We start from the raw sequence: 16,421 nt of genomic DNA, 5'->3' as shown, positions 1-16,421 counted from the left end.
GTGAGCTGTGGACGTTTCCATACTATTGGGCATTAAAAATCTCTGAACTACGCATTTTATATTTGATACAATCTGAATGTTTATTTGATTGTTCAATGTACAATACTATCTACAAGATTCACAGCTAGTTTAATGCTTCCTAAAATGATTTTACTGCAGTTGTACATTCCTCGGGGTCCCAAAAGACTAATACATAATTTTCCAGACAGTCTGCTATAGTTTATTATTTCCACATAGGACCATGTTAACTAAGCAGTCTTCTGGCAGAAGGCACCTTACAGCCCATTCTGGATTGCTTAATATATGGGCCAGAGTGTTCTTGAGAATGTGGGATACATATGCGTATTATCTGTTGTTAAATGGCAACCCTCCAAAAAAAGAGACTTCCTTAACCCTTTTGTGTTTCGAAGAGTAACTTGATTAAAAGATAACGCAACATTATGCTTACGAGATGTAGAACGGCTGCTGGGGTTTTTTGTGTGCATATAATTAGCTCTGAGGATACGTGCTTGCATTACCACCTCAGGGAACATAACGTCTGTTCCTGTTTCAGGCAAACGTCACGTTTATAAGCCCTGACTTAAATCTTTGTGGATCTAGCCCTTAAAGTTTCCTTTACAGCTTCAGCATCAGATTTAGTCAGAGAACAAAAATGACACATTGATTTCAACAGGGTCTGTTTCTTGGATACATTTGGTACTGTTTTCTGTTTGCATCAGCTTTACACAAAACCCGAAATAAACAATGAAATACAAATTCTGCCCAGACAGCGAATATCTAGATGTTCGCTCTTCATTAAAAAATTATATCAAGTTCTCAGAGAACTCTCTTTGTTTTAATATATTTCAGATGACTTTAAAATGTGTTCTAAACAACATATCCTATGAACATACCATACAAAAGATTAGAACTATAGTGTGCTTATTTGTTTACATTGATTTTTACATAGATGTACATTATACACAGAAAGCAGTGTCACTGCCATGGTACGATTATTATTTTTCCACAAGGAATGCAATTGTGTATAACCTTTTCGATGTGAACTTATAAATGTGAGGATCTCTGCATTCCTCTTCAATCATTCAGTCGTTCTACCATGAGCTCATGCATGATGAATTCAGCACTCTTCACCTGTGTGTACAGTATGTGTGACCAGAGGCATGGAAAATGGTCAGACAAACCTATGTAATACAATGCATCTCCGACACCAAAGCACTCACATTTAAACTTCACAAAACATAGTGATTGCCCTTTTATTACTTGTAAATCCTTAACATCAAACAACAGTCATTGAAAACCATTAGATACTGGTTTACGATTTGCATAATGTGTCTAAAATGTACCAATCTGTTATAGTAATAAGTGATCAATATAAATGTACTATCTAATACAGAGTTAGGCCGAGCTTATAGTGCCGGCGACGCGACTGGTGACGTCACCCGTCGCCGCTAGCGAAAGTTGTAATTTACTTTCCGGCGACCAGGTCTTTGATTGGTTCAGAGGCTGTCACATGTTGCAACAGCCTCTGAAAAATCAAATTTGACCGGCTTCAAAAATTCGCGCCGTCAGCGTCGCTCCCATATTACTATAAAAGTGCTTGTGATGGCAACAATGCATTTGTTTTCGAGCGACGTTGCGTCGCCGGCACTGTAAGCGTAGCCTTAGTTGTAGTCTTTTGCATTGTCCAATCATTTTATGTTTGTGAAGATGTCTGCTCAAAGCAATTGTTCAGTGAATCACGAGAATGTTTTACTGCTTTTTGTACAGTGAACCCCAAAAGTAAACATACTATAATGAGCCAACACTGGCTTGCATCATTCTAAATACAAATAATGATAACACTGCACATCTCAGTATCAAAATAAATAGCAGTAATAATATAAAAAGTAAGTAACCAAGATTGTGAAATGTACACAGCACAGAAAAAAAAAACATTCTGGAGCTATAAATGTACAAAATTGAATGCATCAAGGCAGCTTCAGTATTCATTGTAAAACTGCAATACGCATATACAGTAGGTTACGGCATATAATGCCGCAAGACTTCTACAAAACAATTTTACTGTGTTTACTCATTCTCCTGTGGTGGGAGGAATCATGTTAAAGCAGCAGTCCAGGCTGCTGTTTACATTTTTTTCCCTTCCCTTTAATATGTGCATCAATACAATCCACACAATGATAAGTAATTATCTAAATTGATCGATCCGTTCTCCTGTGATCAATTGGCTAAGATTTGGCTCGGGGGTTCACTAAATGGCTGTCAATGTAGCAGAAGAGGACCAAAGATGCAAAGATCTGTGGGGAAGATCATGTGACCAGGAAGTCACTAGATACAATTGGTGCACTGCTAGAGTGAGGGCAGGGCTCAAAAGGGGTGTGTCAGAGCCTGTTTCCGAAGAGGAAGGAGATGTGACTTTCTAAATGGTTGCTATAGAAACAAAAAATACTTGTTACATTGAAATACATTAAAATTTTCATTTCTCATAGTATAGAACTGATTTATTTAAAAAGCACACATGTAGGATATTGCTTTGTCTACAGCTTTAAAAGAGTTATTAGTTGTTCTCATAAGAGGTAGATGGTAATTGTCCTTGTTTTGATTATCTTAGAATGTTAGCTGTACTATATGTCTTTGACCTTTATTCAATATGCTGTGAAGCAGCTTCCCCATGTCAGAGAAGATTTTAGTTTCATTCATTAGAATGGAGCTTGTTGGAAATTAGCCCTGATTTTCACTATGTATAGAGCAAAAAAAAAAAAGTTATTTTTCATGATTTCTGGCTTTTTCTTTGAAGAGTATTGCTTTTGTAAAATAAGCCACTCTTGGATGAAAGTGATATTATGGAAGGTTAGATCTGTCATCTAATTGTATACACATGTCCCATTGATTATTGTCATGAAAAGGGTGTTTCCGTATTGACAGATTTGCCACTGAGTGCTCACAATCTTTTTCTCTCATTGCATCACAATTCAGCACTAATGTGCAAATAGAGTAAAGCAACAACCGGGCATTATCACAGGTAATTCATATGGCAATGCACATGTATGTTCAACAGATGTGAACACACAGAAGTATGGGTAACTATAAGGTATTATAAGTCAGGGATACAAGTGTAAAGTTACCTTTGCTAGTGTGTATTTTGCTCTGCTAGTGATGTTTGGTGAAGTGACACCGCTACAATTTATATTTTGGATACACACATGGAAAAGTAATTCTATCTCAAGGCATATTGTGTAATATTCCAGAAAGCTGCACATCCCTCAGTCCTAAAGGACATATATCCTTGTAGGCAAAGCCAAGGTTAACTACCAGGTGATATAATTGGAAAAGTATGCAAATGTTTCATCATGGTATAGTACCAAATACATTTAAATACTCTTAAGGATTGTCAGCTTTCTTCCTACTATTTGCCATTGAAATGTCAATATTTTAAAACATGTTTTTTTATCACACGTCACTGTGATCATCTACCAACTCAAAGGAAATTGTGTCTCACTAATCACTATAGTGAGAGTCATTAGTTTACAGAGTACATTTAAACATTTTCCATTAATTTTAGGAAATATTTTACTTTTCTATAAGCATAAATATACTGTGATCAATACACAGGTATGAATCACAATTGTGTTTATATTATTTTATAAGGGGTTATCTACATTCAAGTGACATTGATGGCAGTTATTTATTAAACGCAGATAGTGCTGATCAGGGCACTATAGCATGGAAACTCCCATTGAATTGAAGATCACAGTTTAATGAATAACCCCCTAACATTTTACAATTTCCAGAAACAATAGCTCATAGAGACTATTCTATACATGCTCACATACCTAGTAGAACATTTGAGTACATGCAATCAGGGCTGGTGACATCACGTTGTCATAGTAACGCGTCACCATGTGACGAAATGATGTCGCAACACTGTAGAAAGAGGGGGCCAATGCTGCAGAAGGAGTTAAGAGACCTTTACAGAGGCCCCACACTCTTCCCAGGCAATCAGAAGAGAGTGGGACCTCTGTAACCGCAACACACCCCTCCCTGATATTTGCCTCCCCAGGCCCGGGCCCAGTATGCCTATGCCTAAATACGGGCCTGCATTCAATACAAATTGACACAGAGCTAAGTTTGGAGACCCACATTACTGGTTGCGGAATTAGATCTGGTGTTATTCACTGCAAAAAATAATATGATTGACATAAGGATGTCAACATAACAGAGACTATCCTTAATGTCTCCTGGGCAACTTTAAAGCTATATTTATTCACAGGCATGTAACATCTACATTTAAAGCAAATGACCCTAACTTCACCATGGTAACTACTATACCATTGTAGGTCACAAATTCAGCTCATGGAAAACTAAAGAAATAAAACAGCCATAGAAAATAGAGCGAGAAGCTAGAGGTATACAAGTCCATAAATAGGAAATAAAATTACAGATGGTACACAATAAAGAAAATACATGCAACCAAAATGACACACGAAGATGTATCAAACTGTGCTCTAATTGTACATGGTGATGAAACCCCGGAGAATGTAACATGTAGAGGGTAAAATAAGAAGACAGTGCTCTGAAATTCCCACAAAAACATTCACAACATAGGAAACAATAGCACTGGTCAACACCAGTGCTACCAAAAACCAACGAGGGAGAGACACAGAAGCTTCTGGAACATTATGCATCACACGCCTGGGACTGAGTATAACTTTGTTTTTCCTGTGGTTGAGCCATTGGACGTACAGAAATGGAAGTACAGTACCACTCACAGCTGGGAAAAGGCCGTAAGAAGGCGAAGGGCCTGATACGTAGCCCCCTTGTACATGGACATTTATTTCCTGTGAGCCATCAGTAGCTGTCCTGGCTGTTATATCATTTTTGGTAGCATTCGTATTGATTAGTGCTATTGTTTCCTACATGAATGTTTGTGTCCCCAGTTCACCTGTTTTTTCCCAGTTGCTTGGGTTCCATATTCACCATGTACAATTAGAGCACAGTTTGATCTTTTATGTGTCCGTTTTTTTTCTGCAGAGTGCTGTGGGTATTTTCTTTATCTTATCTGCATGGACCATTTCTATTTCTGTTATCGTACGGTTACATTAGTCATGCTGACTGATCTTTTAAAATTACAAATGGTACAGTACGGCACATAATGAAAATAAGCTTGTGTCTCAGTCTCTTACTGTATGGTTTCTAGACTATTTTTTCTCCACACAGACCCATACATGGTATCGGGGCTGCACCCAGCTTTCCCAGGCCAAGGACCAGAGTTTCCACTGGCTCCTCCCGCAGTGACAGCGGCCTTGCAAGACACCCCCCCTGTATCTCACACCCTCGCCGGTCTCCTCCTTATACCCCACCATACTCTCTCCCCCTACACATCTCTCTCCCATTATACCCCACCTCTCTCTCTCCATACACCCCCACCCGTACTTAACCCCCATCACCCCTTACACTCAATAACTCCCCTCTACCGTATACTCAATAACCTCCCTATACACACAAAATAACCCCCTCCCCATTACACCAAACAACCCACCCAAATACACACAATAACCACCCCAATAACTCCCTCAATACACCCAATAACACCCCAATACATACCATACCACAACCAATAACCCCCAATCAACCCTTACACCTTGGGGGTGGCCTCCAGCCCACGCCAGTCCTGCGGGCAGATGTTGGCCCAACTTCTGGATGGGGAAGAGAGAGGTGTGTGGGGGGGAAGAGAGAGGCGTGTGGTTGGGGGGTGAAAGAGAGGCGTGTGGTTGGGGGGTGAAAGAGAGGCGTGTGGTTGGGGGGTGAAAGAGAGGCGTGTGGTTGTGGGAGGGAAGAGAGGCGTGTGGGGGGGAAGAGAGGCGTGTGGGGGGGAAGAGAGGCATGTGGGGGGGGAAGAAAGGCATGGGGGGAATAGAGGCATGGGGGAAGAGAGGCATGGGGGGGAAGAGAGGCGTGGGGGTTATAGAGGGATGGAAAAGATAGGGGGGAGAGAGGTGGGGGAGAATCTGGTGAAGAGGGGAGTATGTGGGCACATTTTGGTAGGCGGCAGAGGGTGAGGATGATGCAGCAACGTGACTCACTTGAGGCCGAGAGCAAAGCAGTCACAAAGTGGAGGAGGAAGTGTGCACTCCAGAGGAGGAGGAGGGCAGCTGTGTCTGTAGCAAGACGCCCCAGCACTCCGAAATCGATGAAAATGAGAACTTTTGGTGCTAGGAAGGACCTCCACAGCCAAGTAAAGGACTCTTAACTGGGAGGGGTTGGGTGAGAGGATGAAGAGTGGGTGAGAGAGGATGAAGAGGGGGTGAGGGAAAGAGAATGAGGGGGTGGGAAAGAAAGAATGGGGAGGGGGAGAGAGAGCATTGTGACGGGCCAGGCGAAATCCAACCAACATACAAAAGATTCCGACATTTTGGGCGAAGAACACAGCTGAAGTATCGCCTAGGGCGCCAAATTTCCTTGCACCGTTCCTCGAAGGTGTCTTATTGCAAACCCATAAGTACATATCGACCTACTGTAAATCTACCTTACCAAGAACTCTCTGTCAGTGGAAACAATAAATAAATAAGCAACCGGCTTAAGAATCATAAGAAAAAGTGTTTTTAAGAGCAAAAAAAGAGAAAGAGAGAAAGAGAGTGTAGCCCTGTTTCCCCCATCCCTAAGTGAGATCAGGGAGGTGGCTGTAAATAGCTACTGGTGCTGCCCTTTTACCTGTGGGCTCACAGGCGCCTAAGCCTCCACCGCTGTAATTAGACTGTAAGCTCCTCGGAGCAGGGACTCCTCTTCCTTAATGTCTAAAGCACTTATTCCCATGATCTGTTATTTATATTATCTGTTATTTATTGGATTACCACATGTATTACTGCTGTGAAGCGCTATGTACATTAATGGCGCTATATAAATAAAGACATACAATACAATACAATACCGCTGGGAGCCTGGGTGAATTACTCTTATACCCCAAAGTCCCACGCCCAACCTCCATGGTGTGTGAAACAGCGCTGCCCACAATGTGTATGTACTTTGTTGGTGCACTTATTTACGATACCTGCCCAGTGTGTCAGCACCTGGGCCAGCTGATATCTTCGCAAAGGATCCCCCGATCCATGATCTCCTCAGCGACGTGATCTCCATGCGAGAGCTGTCCGTTGGGTGAATCCAACTCTACAGCAATCTCTATCTTCTTAGGGGGTCTGGTCTCAGACCACAACCATCAGGGCCATGCAGCACTGCAGCTGTGTCCCTGAACTTAACTCACTGCTAAAGGGCAAAGCCCCTAACTGCAAGGGCCTTCCCGACAGCAGCCACAAACTTAAACAATGTCTCAGGGCCTAGCTGGGGCCTGGGGGATTACCGGGCCTAGTGCAGTGGGTCCCCGACCCCTGCCCACACAACCTCCCATATCTGTCTCCCAGCTCCTACTGCCTCTTCCTGTGCTGAGTGCAACAATGTATATCTCCTTCAGGGGAAACGGTCTGTCCCATTGGCTCCCTGGTGTCAGCTGGGCTCCAGCCCCTGAGGTTGCTGGGAGTTGTAGTCCTCCATGGCCCTCTTTAGCATTGGGGCTGCATGCGCGATCTCCACTGCGCATGCGAGAACTTGTAATGGCCGCCGCTACTCTCAACTGAGCATGCGCAATTGTGGGTAGTTCCTGCACTCCTGAAATGCGCTAGCCTAACGCCAACCCTAACATGGCCGCCGAGTCGCTTCTGCGACGTGATCGCCCCTGCAGCTGCCCTCACGCTGTCGGAGGTAAGTAAGGGTGGAACCAGAGTCTGGGGTCTGGGTCTGGGGGGTCTGGGGAGCCAGAGGGGACCTGGCTACAAGAGAGAAAAAGAGAGAAAGATAAGTTTGGGGCTGATTTTGATCAAGTGTTGCCCTAGTTCTGCAGCAGGGAGACTATGATACATAGAACCAGTAATGTCTTCTGCAGATTGCAGGAAATAGTTCAATTTTCTATTAAAATTCTGATGAAAATATCTGCCATATGTAAACACTTTGAAATATGTTTTACTCGTACAGTCCAACAACCACAATAGTTAATTAGTGGATGTAGTAAATTCATATTTCATTAGAATTCATCTGAATAACTTCTTATTCTTATCTCATTTAACAATCTAAACTCTTATCACAAAGTATTATTCGTTTTGGCTTCTTATCACAGCCTACAAATTATCCTTGTAACGAACACAAGGTTTTCACAGTAGTTCCTTTATACGGTACAATCCTTCTGTGGGAATGCAAACAATATTCCAAGTCTTATCTTTTCCTATTTGTTAATAATGTTCTGAATTGCCAATTGGAAGCAGATCAGCACCGGATCCACGTTACCGAGTTTGTTTAAGCAATGCTGTGTGTGTGGAATACCAAAACACTGACATCACACTCCGGGGGGATTGCATGCAGGCTCATGGCAGAAAGTCACTGTTTAGCATTATGTAAAGGAAAGAAGGTCTTGTGTTTCAGTATGTCTATTTATTTCTGAGCTAATGTATCTTCTTTTGTAATAAACACGTAATAACCTCATCATGTCATTCCTTACTATTTTAGCATCATTCAAATCTCAAAGCAACAGTCAACAGCATCCAAAAAATATTTGGGATGTTTTTTAAGTACCTAAATAGGGGGTCTTTTGGAGTTGATCCACGGTACCCTCCTCTTTACATTATTGTCCTTCAGTCAAGAATACTTGGCTGGTGAACACAAAATGGCTGCAAAGTTAGGCTCACTCCAGCGGCCAATAGAAAGTTGCAATATCATTGAGAGATTGGTGGTCCCACAGTCACAATTGCTTTTTTTTTTTACAGAAACGACAAAAAAATGTTGAGTCCATTTTATCGGCAACTGGGGTTCCCTGGAGCTGGGAGCATCATGATTAAAATGTGCAAGAAGCCTCTACCCAGTTCTATTAAAGGTGAGAAAATCAGATTGGAGGTGGTAGGAGAGATTGCTGCTTTTAAAGTCAATCAGGAAAACAAAAACAGAACTTCATAAAGTGGATTCAAACATTCATAGTGACAATACCCACTTATCCCCAAAGGTCTTGCTCATAACAAAACTTTAGCTACAAAGGCCTTTGAGTCGACCCCATCTAATCCATGCTGACGTCCTACTCTACAACTAAAACTAACCAAAATGAAACCAATACCGTATATTCCGGCGTATAAGACGACTTTTTAAACCAGGAAAATCTTCTCAAAAGTCGGGGGTCGTCTTATACGCCGGGTATAGTCTTATACGCCGACTAGGGGGCGCAGCCTGTGCGGCGAAACCTGGGGGCAGAGCAGAGCAGTGGCAGGCAGAAGCTCCGTGCTGCTGCTGTTTCCCTGTGCTTGCAGAGGGGGCGGGGCGGGGCGTCCCTCTGCACACAGACACAAGCCCTCCTCTTCCTGTCTTTACTCCTCCAGTGTTCCGCAGCGTGGGGAGCCGAGCATGCAGTGTGTGTGTGTGTGTGTGTGTGTGTGTGTGTGTGTCTATATATAGTGATGTGTCTGTATATAGTGATGTGTCTATATAGTGATGTGTGTGTATATAGTGATGTGTGTGTATATAGTGATGTGTGTGTGTGTGTGTATATATAGTGATGTGTGTGTGTGTGTGTGTATAGTGATGTGTCTATATAGTGATGTGTGTGTATATAGTGATGTGTGTGTGTGTGTGTGTGTGTATATAGTGATGTGTGTGTGTGTGTGTGTGTGTGTGTGTGTGTGTGTGTGTGTGTGTGTGTGTGTGTGTGTGTGTGTGTGTGTGTAGTGATGTGTGTGTGTGTGTGTGTGTGTGTGTGTATATAGTGATGTGCGTGTGTGTGTATATAGTGATGTGTGTGTGTATATAGTGATGTGTGTGTGTGTATATATATATGTATAGTGATGTGTGTGTGTATATATATGTATAGTGATGTGTGTGTGTGTGTGTGTGTGTGTGTGTATAGTGATGTGTGTGTGTGTGTGTGTGTATAGTGATGTGTGTGTGTGTGTGTGGGTGTGTGTGTGTATATATATATATATATATATATATATATAGTGATGTGTGTGTGTGTGTGTGTGCATAGTGATGTGTATGTGTGTGTATATATATATATATATATATATATATATATATATATAGTGGTGTGTGTGTGTGTGTGTGTGTGTGTGTGTGTGTGTGTGTGTGTATATATATATATATGTATAGTGGTGTGTGTGTGTGTGTGTGTGTGTGTGTGTATAATGATGTGTATGTGTGTATAGTGATGTGTGTGTGTGTGTATATAGTGATGTGTGTGTGTGTGTGTATATATATATATATATATATATATATATATATATATATATATGTATAGTGGTGTGTGTGTGTGTGTGTGTCCCAAACTCTATATTTTAACTGGAAAAGTTGGGGGGTCGTCTTATACGCCCAGTCGTCTTATACGCCGGAATATACGGTACTTTCTTTCAAGCAATCCTGTTAAACTAGAATGCAAATAAAGGGGTAACTAGGCGAGTCAAAGATCAACAGATATAGTAGTCTTAGGCCGCGCCTAAAGTGCCCGCGACCGATATGTCACCCGTTGCCGCTAGCGAAAGTTGTATTTCACTTTGCGGAGGCGTCGCGGGCAACCCGGCATTAATTGGTTCAGGGGCTGTCACATGAGGTGACAGCCCCTGAAAAATCAAATATTCCCGGCTTCAGAAAATCGCGTCGCCATGTCGCCGTCGCACTTACTATAAGCGCACGCGGCGGCGACAATGCATTTGTTTTCGGGCGATGTGATGTTGCCGTCGCCAGCACAATAAGCGCGGCCTTAGAAAGCGTCTGCATCCTGATCTTTAATTACATGGAGGTACATGGCGCACAACATGTGCATTTTTATATACAGTAGTCTGCAAAGCATTACTTTTGGGTATAGGAGAACTTTTTTTGTTTACATGAATGGCTATTTTAAAAATATGTTTTATAATATACAAAATAAAAACAAGTGTAGAATATATTTGACTATATAATCTAAATTATACTAATGTCGATATATATTGCGATATACTGTAATCTTAATATAGTGTGTGCTGTAAACTAATACAAGTTTTAGTTGAACAGTACAGCAATGTTGCCAGTGTCAGCAAAGTAATACACACATTAGACTAATAACTAGTGTTTTAAAGTTAACCAACTCAAGTACATGTCCTGCTCCCAGAGGCATTCACTCCAGTTAAGAGAGCGTTAGCAAAGTTCAGCAATACTGTATAACAACAGTATTTTCCTAAAATTGTCCAAACCAACCATTTCCAGGACTGGTTTAAATAAAAGTATTAATTAAGACATTCTATATAATGAAGATGCCATTTTTATTATTAAAAGTACATACTCAATACCCAAGTTTGAAAAACAATTTTTTTCTTTGTTATTTTTCAATTTATAACAGGTACAAGGGGACATTTAGACAAATTAAAACTAGGGTGCTAAACATATATTTTTAAAGTACTTTGTATACCTGTGTTTGAATCGGTGCTATTGGACTTTATAGAATAAGGGCCAAGGTGTCATGCTGCTGGTCTGTCAATCAAGTGTCTAAACTGGACCATATTGTCTACTCTGACAGGTCCAATATGTAGCACATAACGCTTCCACCTCTCACTGTAGGCCCTGTCCAGATAACGTCCCTGAGTGGATGAGGTAGCATGTTGGCCAAGAGTAATCTCCCCCTCAAATTTCCATCATTTTCAGATAAGAATTCAATGAGAAAAGTAGATTAGAGACCAGCTGCAACATTGCAGCTTGTAGGTAGGAGGAAGACAGGCAAATAGAAGAGCTAAGAGGCAAGTGTGAATAAGTATATGGGATTAAAGAGTCGAGATTAGAGTATAGTAGGTAAAAAAAAATTGAATAAATATTAGTGTAAATGCAAAAGAGATTCAAATATGATGTGGACGTTATAGACATGGACCAAGAGGAGTAAAATCTCCGGATTTTCAAATGTATCACATTTAGCAGTGCTTATACTGTATTTGGACACTTTGTAATCAGGCCTCCAACATGTAAATCTTAAAAAGAAATTGATCCAAAGATGCCATTCTGAAAATAATCAATCTAAAACAGTCCCCTCCCTATATTTCTTCCACATTAACTCATAATTTTACTTTCTGAATGTCTGCCAAATGAGAGCAGTGTAAATACTTCAGAAGTATTTTGTTTACAAAATGCAAAAGAGTTAACCTAATGAAGGAGTTCCTCTAACACATTAGGCCCTTTAATTTATTATATCTTACATATAATGTTTAGTTTCAGACATATAGTAGGGCTTAGGGAGATAGTATACTACTGTGAGTTTGTTATAAATCGCAGAATGAGATTTGACAACCAGCCATATTCTATATTACAAATTGCATCTATTACAATACTGAATACGAGTGTGTTAAGATCCAATCCATGTGGATAGAACTTTGTTTTGTTTTGATACAGAATCAGAATCATTTCTGAGATCAACCTGTACCTACTGACTAACTTCCTACTCCAAGAGCCTCTCTAAAGTGGTTCTGAGAGCAGTGGTGTAACTACCGTCCGGGGGCCCGGAGTTGGGACCCTCCCGACAGCTAAAGCAGCGGCGGAAGGTTAGGCTAAGGCCCCGCTGCCTCAGACCACGCGCCCGCACTGCAGACAGGCGGCGCGTGGAGAGGCACTTGACCGCTATATGCGGTCTGTAGGGAGCGGCGGACAAGGGGCGTGGTTTCAGCGGAGGGCTGCAGCGGGGGTCTCCCGGGCTGCAGGAGGGACTCCCCACATTCCCTCTGCTGCTCTCCATGCTACTCCCCCCCTCCACATGCCCTCTGCTGCTCCCCTCCAGCGGATGGCTGCAGCGGGGGTCGGTCTCCCGGGCTGCAGGAGGGAGCTGCTGCCGGCTGTATGCTGGAACATAAGCAGCTTCCCCCCCACCCACAAATGCCCTCCTCTCCGTGCTGATCCCTCCCCCCGGTCCACACAGACACACACACAGACACACACACACACCACCCCCCTACCTTGTGGAGGAAGCTCTCTGACAGCTCCCGCTCCCGCCCCCGCCGCTGATAGGCTCATCAGCGCACCATGTGATGCGTCACCGCTCGGGATCACAATTTTCTTCCATCCCCTGGCGGCTGACGCGTCACAGCGCGCTTTGAGCCGTGCAGCGAGTAGGGACTGGGACCGGTTAGGAAAGGATACTCGTGCTGGTGAGGAATACGCACGCGGCCGCGCGCGCCGCCGGATGCAGCGGGACCAAAGCCATATCCTACATGACCGCGGGGAACCCGGATGCAGTTCAGGAATGGAGACAGAGCTGGTGTGTGCTCTCTTCCAGCTGACTGGGTTCCGAGAGAAGAAGTGTTAATGGGAGTGCACCAGCTCCGTCTCCTCTCCTCCCCTGAACTGCATGCAGGTTAGTTAGAACCATTTCCGGGTCCCCGCGGTCACGTGGGACAAAGCTCTGCCGCTGATTACAAGTTGGAAGGGAAGGTCCACTTAATTTTGTGCCCAGTGTCCTGTTACGCCACTGTCTTTCCATAGAGCTGTGGCGTGTGCACTCTCTCCTAGCCCTGTCTCTCTCCCCTCTCTGTCTTCTCCATCTCCCTACAAACACAGCATAAATGAATCCATGTTGCCAAGGAGGAATTTAGTGTTTGCTTGGGGTTTTAGGCAGCTACTTAGACCTTGTGCCTTTAAATGAGTGAACCTGTGATTTAAAGAGACAATGGGGCCTGTAATTTGCAGAAGGTAGTTTATACGAATGCTTTTATTTGCATTGGATATTTCTAAAACGTACATCAGTTATTACATTACATTATTCTCACTAACATTAACTCACTAACTGCATGCTCAGCAGACAAGACCTAACCTGTGTTGTATGTAGTGATACCATTCCATATCTATTGAGTCTCAAAAGTGGCGAGAATTTTCCCCCCAAGATTTTTGATGCAGATTTAGATTCGGTACTTAACAGAGCGACCAGAATTTAAGCGACTTGACAAAAAAAATGTGAGTTTGAGCTATTTTGGTCGTATCGGGCGGATTAGCAGAGCCGGAATGAAACCTCATCAAACAGCCTGTTTTGCACAGTTTGGACATGCGAGAAGGACTTACAGAATACGAAAACCTGCATATCCAAGCGGAAAGGGCTCTCTCCATACAGATATGCACTTCTCGCAGCCACTAGAATATCCTCCATAATATGTGTAGTGGAAATTAAAATGTACATTGAGTTCCCCAACTAGAACTAGAAGGTGCCTTATGGAATAGCACTGCTTAGTAAATACGGGCTATAACGTCTCAATGTAGATATATCATTTTGTCTGTGATTCTCAAGGACAAAGTGTTCAATATACTGTATCATACTCATTGCATTTAATTCAAATATTGCTTTAACCTAGAATATATCATCATAAAGCACAACAAGCTAGATATTGGAATGCAATTGTACAATAATCATTTTTTTATTGTAATGGACATACACATTCATATTCCTTCTTTTATCTGTGACTTTAATCAATTAAAAGGATAATTTTTGCAATACATGTCTCAAGATGCATTTCTTTTCACCACCTAAATTATTAGTTATTGCTCTATTCTGGATCCAGATATTGGGTATTGAAATATGTCTTCATCTGTAAACCAGTTGCTTAATAAAACATGTATTATAAGTAGTAGTATCCCTAGCATTTACATTGTATGTCTACTTATAAGTTTTATATGCCTACGAGTTTGGTACCCGTACAGAACTATTGGTAAAACATGCCAACTTTCATTCTGCAAAAAAGAACAATAATCTGTCTCCCTACAAAATGTAGGTTGCTATTTATCAAAGCCTGATTGTGTTCTTTTGGGCAACATTTTCATTGACTCCCTCGAAATGAGTTTTTTCACTGTAACCATAATCCCAGTTTGAGATCATTAGGTGCCTTAATCAAACTTACTATTTAGTGCAGTGGTTTTCAACCTTTTTTCTCTTGGGGCACCCCTAAATCACAGTGTTCAACAGGACAGTAAGGCACAGAAGACAAAGGACATAGACAGACAGTCACAGGAGACAGAGGAGGGCAGAGTCACAGGAGACATAGGTGGACAGAGTCACAGGAGACATAGGGGGACAAAGAGTCACAGGAGACATAGGGGGACAAAGAGTCACACGAGACATAGGGGGACAAAGAGCCAGAGTGGGTTGAGAGTCACAGGAGACATAGGGGGACAGAGAGTCACAGGAGACAGAGGGGGACAGAGAGTCACAGGAGACAGAGGGAGGCAGAGAGTCACAGGAGACAAAGGGGGACAGAGAGCCAGAGCGGATTGAAAGTCACAAGTGACAGAGTCACAGAGAGTCACGGGAAACACATACAACAGGACAGAACAAATACAGTACACATACACACACACAGGCACACAGAGACACACACAGCCTCACCTCTTGGCAGGCCCATGCGATTTTCTCCTCCTCTGGTTGCCCACACCCCCCACGCTACTGACACAACCTCCTGATTTACCCAGAAACAGCCAATCAGAATGGAGGAGCCTGCGCAGCCCTCTAGCAACTTCCCTGCACTAGCAGATTGGCAGCGTTTTGATCCTATCACAGAACCCCAGGGTGCAGCGGAACCCCGGTTGGGAAACACTGGTTTAATAGATACATTTCCCACTAAAAATACACTAAGATTTTTGGTTCTGCTTTATGTGTACAGGCATACCCCGCATTAACGTACGCAATGGGACCGGAGCATGTATGTAAAGCGAAAATGTACTTAAAGTGAAGCACTACCTTTTCCCCACTTATCGATGCATGTACTGTACTGCAATCGTCATACACGTGCTTAACTGATGTAAATAACACATTTGTAACAGGCTCTATAGTCTCCCCGCTTGCGCACAGCTTCGGTACAGGTAGGGAGCCGGTATTGCTGTTCAGGATGTGCTGACAGGCGCATGCGCGAGCTGCCGTTTGCCTATTGGGCGATATGTACTTACTCGCGAGTGTACTTAAAGTGAGTGTACTTAAAGCGGGGTATGCCTGTAAATCTTACACATTTTTATTTTAGGGGGAGTTCTACTGTAGGAGCCACATAATTCTGTAATGTGTGTGGTCTTTAGTGTTCACATGAGTAGTCATGAGATCATTGGACCATGCTTGTAAAATGAAACATTGTATTAAAAAAATCTTATTTTTACTTTCCATTCTATGAATAGTAAATTCCTTAGGTTAGAACAGCGGTGCGCAAACTGGGGGGCGCGACCCACAGGGGGGGCGCGAGACTGCCGGCGGGGGGGCGCAGGGTTTACAGAGGCCCCACGCGCTTCCCGAAGGCACTTAAACTAAGTGCCGGGGGAGCTGCAGGGCCTCTGTAAACCTAACTTACCGTGGCTCCGGCGGCTTCCACCCTGCGTCGCCATGGCAACGCGGCGTCAAAATGACGCTGCAAAGTCATGTGACG

At 42.8% G+C, this 16,421-nt stretch overlaps 2 protein-coding genes across 5 annotated transcripts in view; one reads left to right on the top strand and one right to left on the bottom strand.

Annotated features, from left to right (window-relative positions):
• The window catches only part of ARHGAP6 (Rho GTPase activating protein 6), a 672,820-nt gene that overhangs the window by 103,839 nt on the left and 552,560 nt on the right, over window positions 1–16,421 (bottom strand). The window lies entirely within an intron of this gene.
• Window positions 8,800–16,421, top strand: part of AMELX (amelogenin X-linked) — a 40,124-nt gene continuing 32,502 nt past the window's right edge. For both annotated transcript variants that reach the window (XM_075590251.1, XM_075590249.1), the window contains exon 1: window positions 8,800–8,911. The gene's annotated coding sequence lies outside the window, so the exon portion shown is untranslated. The remainder of the gene's footprint in view (window positions 8,912–16,421) is intronic.

This window comes from Ascaphus truei, chromosome 3, assembly GCF_040206685.1.
Source record: "Ascaphus truei isolate aAscTru1 chromosome 3, aAscTru1.hap1, whole genome shotgun sequence".
In the NCBI taxonomy this organism is placed as follows: Eukaryota; Metazoa; Chordata; class Amphibia; order Anura; family Ascaphidae; genus Ascaphus; species Ascaphus truei.
Note: the sequence above shows the minus strand (reverse complement) of the source record. Positions and strands in the feature narration are given on the sequence as shown.